Source organism: Oenanthe melanoleuca, unplaced genomic scaffold (assembly GCF_029582105.1).
Source record: "Oenanthe melanoleuca isolate GR-GAL-2019-014 unplaced genomic scaffold, OMel1.0 S001, whole genome shotgun sequence".
NCBI classification, from domain to species: Eukaryota; Metazoa; Chordata; class Aves; order Passeriformes; family Muscicapidae; genus Oenanthe; species Oenanthe melanoleuca.
Genome location: NW_026612650.1, coordinates 7,585,986 through 7,591,629, shown reverse-complemented (window position 1 = coordinate 7,591,629; position 5,644 = coordinate 7,585,986). Strand labels below are relative to the sequence as shown.

The window sequence follows — 5,644 nt, the reverse complement described above, 5'->3', positions numbered from 1 at the left end:
CGTGGCCTGGTTTTTTTTTTTTCTTTCCCTTCCTTGCTTCAAAACATCCAAGACCAGGCCAGAAATAAAGATGTTGAACCTAAGACATGGATTTGGATATTGGGAAACATGGCCACGGGTTCAGACATAGGGGGACATGGCCAAGAACTGTGACATAGTGGCATCTTCCAGGGGTTGTGGGGCATACTGGGTATGAGGGACTTGAGGGGTCCTGGGAGAGACTTGCTGAGTCTTGACTGCTTTCCTTGTTGCTGAGAGCCAGGCCAGGCCAAGCGGCTCTGGCTGCGCGGGGAGACCCTGGCGGAGGTTCTGAGGCAGCTGCTCAAGGACCCCCTGCCCTGGAGCCCCAGCCAGGCATTGGGCTTCTGAAAGAGAATGAATGTCCTTGTCCCCAGGAGGGAAATCCCAGCACTCCAGGGTGTCAGGGGCAGCTATGAGGCCACAACAGGGAGGAGAAAGCCAGACAGAACTGTTCTATTCTAAAACTGCATCTCCAAAATCCCAGCAGCACAGGAGGGGTACGCATTTCAAGGGGAAGGCTTCAGGTACAACTCCAGCCTTGTCATCCACCAGCACATCCACACCAGGGAGAGGCCCTACGAGTGCCCAGAGGGGTGAAGAGATTCGTGCTCTGGTCCAGCACCATCCCCCATGAGAGGATCAAGGTTGGATGATCCCCAGTGACCCCCATTGGACAGAGCACTGGTGATCTGTGTTCCCATTGATCTGTGTTGGGAAGATAGCTCCCTGGGGGGCTCTACATCCTCCTGGCTCCCCATGGGCACCTGGACACATCCACAGACCAACATCAGAAATCCATTGTGGAGAGTGGATTTGTCGAGTTGCAACCCCAGAAAAATCTCACCTTTTGCATCTTCTTGTGGCATTAAGCAACACTGGATGGCTTTGGAGGTTTTCTCCAACATTAATCCGTTGTTTTAATCCTCTCTGGCCCACAGGCATCTTTCACAGCCCAATGGGAATGGACTGGGGCAAAACCCACAGTTTTGGAGACAGTGGTGTGGAAACCCCTCCTAAAAAGGTTCTTCCGATCCACCTAAGAATGTGAATGCTTTGCCAGCACAGACACATGAATCATTTTGTTTTAGCCTTGATTTTTTTTTTTGTTTCTGTTCATCCCTTTGAAACTCCTGAAACTGGGGTAAAAATAAAGACATTGTACTAAGGCATGAATGGGGACATGTGGGGGACAAGGACATGGAGGGGGACATGGCCATGGAGGGGGACATGAGGGGACATGGGTGGGGTCATGGACTGGTGTCAGTGCCACCACAGTGCCACCAGCACCTTCATCTCAGCCATGGCAAACTCTGCCTGGTGCAGTTCCTGCCACCATGTTCCCACTGTCACCACCTCGGTGTCCCAGTGAATGTCACCACCCATCAGGGCGGGACAGGGAACTTGTTCTGCTGGTGACAAGTGGTCTGGAAGCGGGTGACAGCTATCAGGGTATCCCAAAGCCACCGCACTCAGGGGACTCCAACTGCCCCTGGGGACAGGCTGGGGATGGGACCAGGGTCAGTGCTCCCTGGGAGGTCACATGGCCTGGTGGCAGTGTCCCCTGACATGTCCTGGTGGCTTCATGCACTGATATGTCGTAGTGGCAGCATCCCCACAGGTATGGCGACACTGTCCTTGATGTGTGTCCTGGTGGCATTGTGTCCTCTCCTCCCTGTGTGTCCCCCTCCCTCCCGCCCCGTGTGTCGCCATTGCTTTCCGTGTCTCCCTGTCCCCTTCCCTGTGTCCTTGTCCCTCCCCAGTGTGTCACTGTCCCCTGCCCCCTGCGGGGCCAAAGTCTTCAGGGTCCTGGGTCATGTCCTGCAGGGTGTCCCTGTGTCCTGCAGGTTTCCCTGTGTCTCTCAAGGTGTCGCCGTGTCCCTCAGGATGTTCCCGTGGCTGCTCCTGGCACTGAGTGTCTGCTCCTGTCCCAGCACAGGTAGGGACGTGCCACGACACCCCATGACATCCCAGGTGTTGGGGGTTGAGTGTTTTTCTATTACTGTGTCAATTTAAAGATTTTTTCCCATTATGTTGCCAATGGAACTGGCCGGTTACACCCCGGACCTTTGACGACTCTAGACAAAAGGGGTAGGAGGGATCGGCTTCGAGAGGGGCTCTCATGCTTCCGGAGGGGACTCGTGTTTCCGGCGAGCTCGGAGGTGGATCCCCTTGGTCTTGGAGCCATGCGGCCAAAGGCAGGAGAGCCAGACCCTCTGCAATCACCTGCCCTGCATCTTCCCTGCTACAGCCTTCTGCCTCTGCGGACACAGCGAATCACCCAGACACCAACGGTGAGCGAGGAGCTGCCCGCTCCAGCCGCTCCCCCCCTGAGACCAGTGCGGCCGCGGCCGGCCCTTCCTGCCTCCACTCCCGCTGAGAGAGAGCATGCTCACAGCTAAAGAAAGGACTGGAACCGAGTTATCTGTTCTGTTTTGTTAGTAATTTTAACAACTGCTGTTGTTTCTGCTTGTACAGTTAGATATATTACTAAAAGAGCTGTTATTCCTACCCCCTTATCTCTGCCTCAGAGTCCTTGATTCAAACGTTTATAATACTTGGGGGGAGTGGAATTCAGGTCTCTGTTTCAAAGGAAAACTGCCTTTCATGGCAGACACCTGTCCTTCAAACCAGGACACCAGGATACCCTTTGTCCTTTGATTTTGGGTCCATTCCCCTCTATTTTCCTTACTTTTCTTCTTATTTTGGGTCCTTCCCACCTATTTTGGTTCATTTTCCCCTTGGTTTGGGTCCTTTCCTCCTCTTTTGAGTAATTTTCCCCTCTTTTGGGTCCTTTCCTCCTCTTTTGGGTGCCCTCCCCTTGCTTTTTGGCACATTTTTGGGTGCCTCCCCCTCCTTCCACCCCCATCCCACCCCCTAACGCCCCTCGCCCCCCACCCTCTGTCACCCCAGGTGTGTCCCCTGTTGTGTCCCTAACTGTCCCTCCATGCCACATGGACTCAGTGCTCAACATCCTGGACGCCCTTGAATCCCTGTCCCGGGGCAGCTCCCCCAGTACTGCCACAGCCTTGGGGAGGGGGCTGGGGGTCTGCAGCACCCTGGGGTTCCAGGTGGTGCTGGGCGAGCCCCCCTGGACCCCTGAACACCCCCCAGCTCTCACCCCAGGCCAGTGGCAGCTCCTGACTGAGCTTCTCCGCCACGACCAGGCGACACCGGAGCTGGGGCAGTGCTGGCCCCCGACAGCTCCACAGTGGCTCTTGGTCCCCTCCTGACCGGCATCGAGGCGGGGCTGAGATCCAGTGGCTTTGGGCCACCCCTCCCCACCCTCAACCTGCCCGCCGACCCCCTCTTGACTGTCACCATAGCCGAGGCTTTGGGGACATCCTTCCTGCTGACTCAGGGTGGTGAGAACAATGCCACCACGCTGGGACCCGGCAGCTGCTGGGACGACATGGAGAACCCCTAAAATTACACCTTGAGAGGTCCCCCATCCCCTGTCCCCGACCCTGTGGCCATCTGGGCCATAGATGAGGTGAACCTGGGAACGCAGCTGGCGCATGGACCCCTCCCGGTGGTCGAGCTGCTCCAGGGCTACTACAGGGTCGGGAATGGCTCAGAAGGGGGGAGAGCCCCCAGCAGTTACCGGCGCTGGGATTTTGGGGCGCTGGTGGGACAGGGACAGCTGGAGAAGTAGGTGGTGGCGGTTTTGGGGGTGCTGAAGACGCTGTCACCCAGCCTGGAGCTCCTGAGGAACGTGGGGACACAAGAGGTGGTGGCCGTGGCTTGTTGGGCTGTGCAGGAATTCAGCGAGTGCTACATGGGTACGTATGGGGCCCATAGAGCCCCTTGTCCTCTGGTGGACTCTACCGTGTCCCCATCAAGTCCCATGTCCCTACAAGGCCTTTGCTGTGTCCCCGAGATCTCAGGGGACATCTCTCCCCTGTTGTTCCCACAGAGTGCCCAGCCATCGTGCCCCACTGCCAGTGGGGTGCCCGTCCCTACCACTGTGGCCCCTGCTGGGCTCGTGTTCCTACACCACACCCTGGAGCCGGCATGACCCTGCTGGACCTTCAGCGCCTGTGCCCGTGCCATGAGGGACATGCAGCATTTCCACCAGGACACTCATGGCTGGGACAACATTAGCTACAGGTTACTGTCACCTCCCTGGAGTGATGGCACCTGTCATGCGCCCTAGCATCCCCTGTGGGGGTGGTCATTGTACCCCTGTGGGCACTGTCACCCCCACTGGCTCCTGTCACCCCCATGGGGCCAGTCATTGTCTCCCATGGCTCCTCTCAACCCCTATGGTCACTGTCATCCCACCGTGGTCCTTGTTACCCTCCCCTTCAGTGTCCCCTTGCAGTCCTCGTCATTGTCTCCTCACAGACCGTGCCACTGTCCTCCCACAGTCCCCATAACTGCCCCTCCATGGTCCTCACTACTGTCCCCTTGCAGCCCCCATCATTGTCCTCTCACAGTCCCCATCATTGTCCCCCTGCAGTCCCCACCACTGTCCCTTCATGGTCCCCACGACTGTCCCCTCACAGTCCCCATCCCTGCCCCCACACTGTCCTCATAACCCCCACAGTCCCCCTTCCTGTCCATTTCCAGTCCCCACCATTGTCCCTTCACGAGACAAACCCAAAATTCCAAGTCCATCTCTGTCCCCCCCACAGTCCCCATCCCCGTTTCTCCTTTTGTCCCCATAAGCCCCCATAGTCCCCCCCATTGTCCCTGCATTGTCCCCACTGCTCTCCCCTCACTGTCCCCATCTCTGTCCTTTTGCAGTCCCCATCATTGTTCCCCCACAGTCCCCATCACTGCCCCCCACTGTCCCCTCACTGTCCCCATCATATTCCCACAGATTCGTAGTGGGCTCAGACAGGTACCTGTACGAGGGCCGGGGGTGGCACTGGGTGGGTGCCCACACCAAGGGCTACAACACCCGGGGCTTCGGCATTGGCATCGTCGGTGACTTCACGGCCACCCTGCTAGACCCCGACACGCTGGCCCTGGTGCTGGACAAGCTCCTACCCTGTGCCGTCCGCTCTGGCCATATCCGGCCGGACTTCACCCTGCGCGGCCACCGGCAGCTCGGCCGCACCGACTGCCCCGGCAACGCCCTCTTCCAGGAGATCCAGGGCTGGCCCGGATTCCAGGGGACACCGCTGCCACCAGGGCTCAGGGTGGGTGGCCTGGTGGGGTTGGTGGGAGGGGTTTTGGGGTCATTGGGACTGACCACGGGTCTTGTCCACTCTGCAGTGAGGAGCAGCCCTGGCCAGGAAGCCTGGGATGAGCGGAGGCAGGAGAAGTTGGACACTGGTCTAGATGGACACCAGATGCATGCATGCCACCTGGACTCTGGTCTGCAGTCCTCCAGCCTGGCCAGCCCCCAGCCCTGATGACCACCAGTCCACCCCACTGGCCCACCAGCCCATCCCAGTAGCTCCAACCCCAAAATCCCCCAAAATAAATCCAATTCCAGGACATCAGTTCCAGGTGGTCCCTGCAGAGCAAGGGGGAAATTGAGGCATGGGCTGGGGGTGTGACTTTGCAGTGATGGGAGGGGACTTCGGGACCGCCCTGGAGACCCCAACCTACCCCCCAGACGAGCACCCACCCCCAAACTGGCACTGGCAGCATCCCGAGCCCTCCAGCTCTCATT

At 58.3% G+C, this 5,644-nt stretch overlaps 1 pseudogene; it reads left to right on the top strand.

Moving 5' to 3' along the window:
- Nucleotides 1-2,972: 2,972 nt before the first annotated feature.
- LOC130266017 (N-acetylmuramoyl-L-alanine amidase-like) lies at nucleotides 2,973-5,392 on the top strand (annotated as a pseudogene).
- The last annotated feature ends 252 nt before the right edge of the window (nucleotides 5,393-5,644 follow it).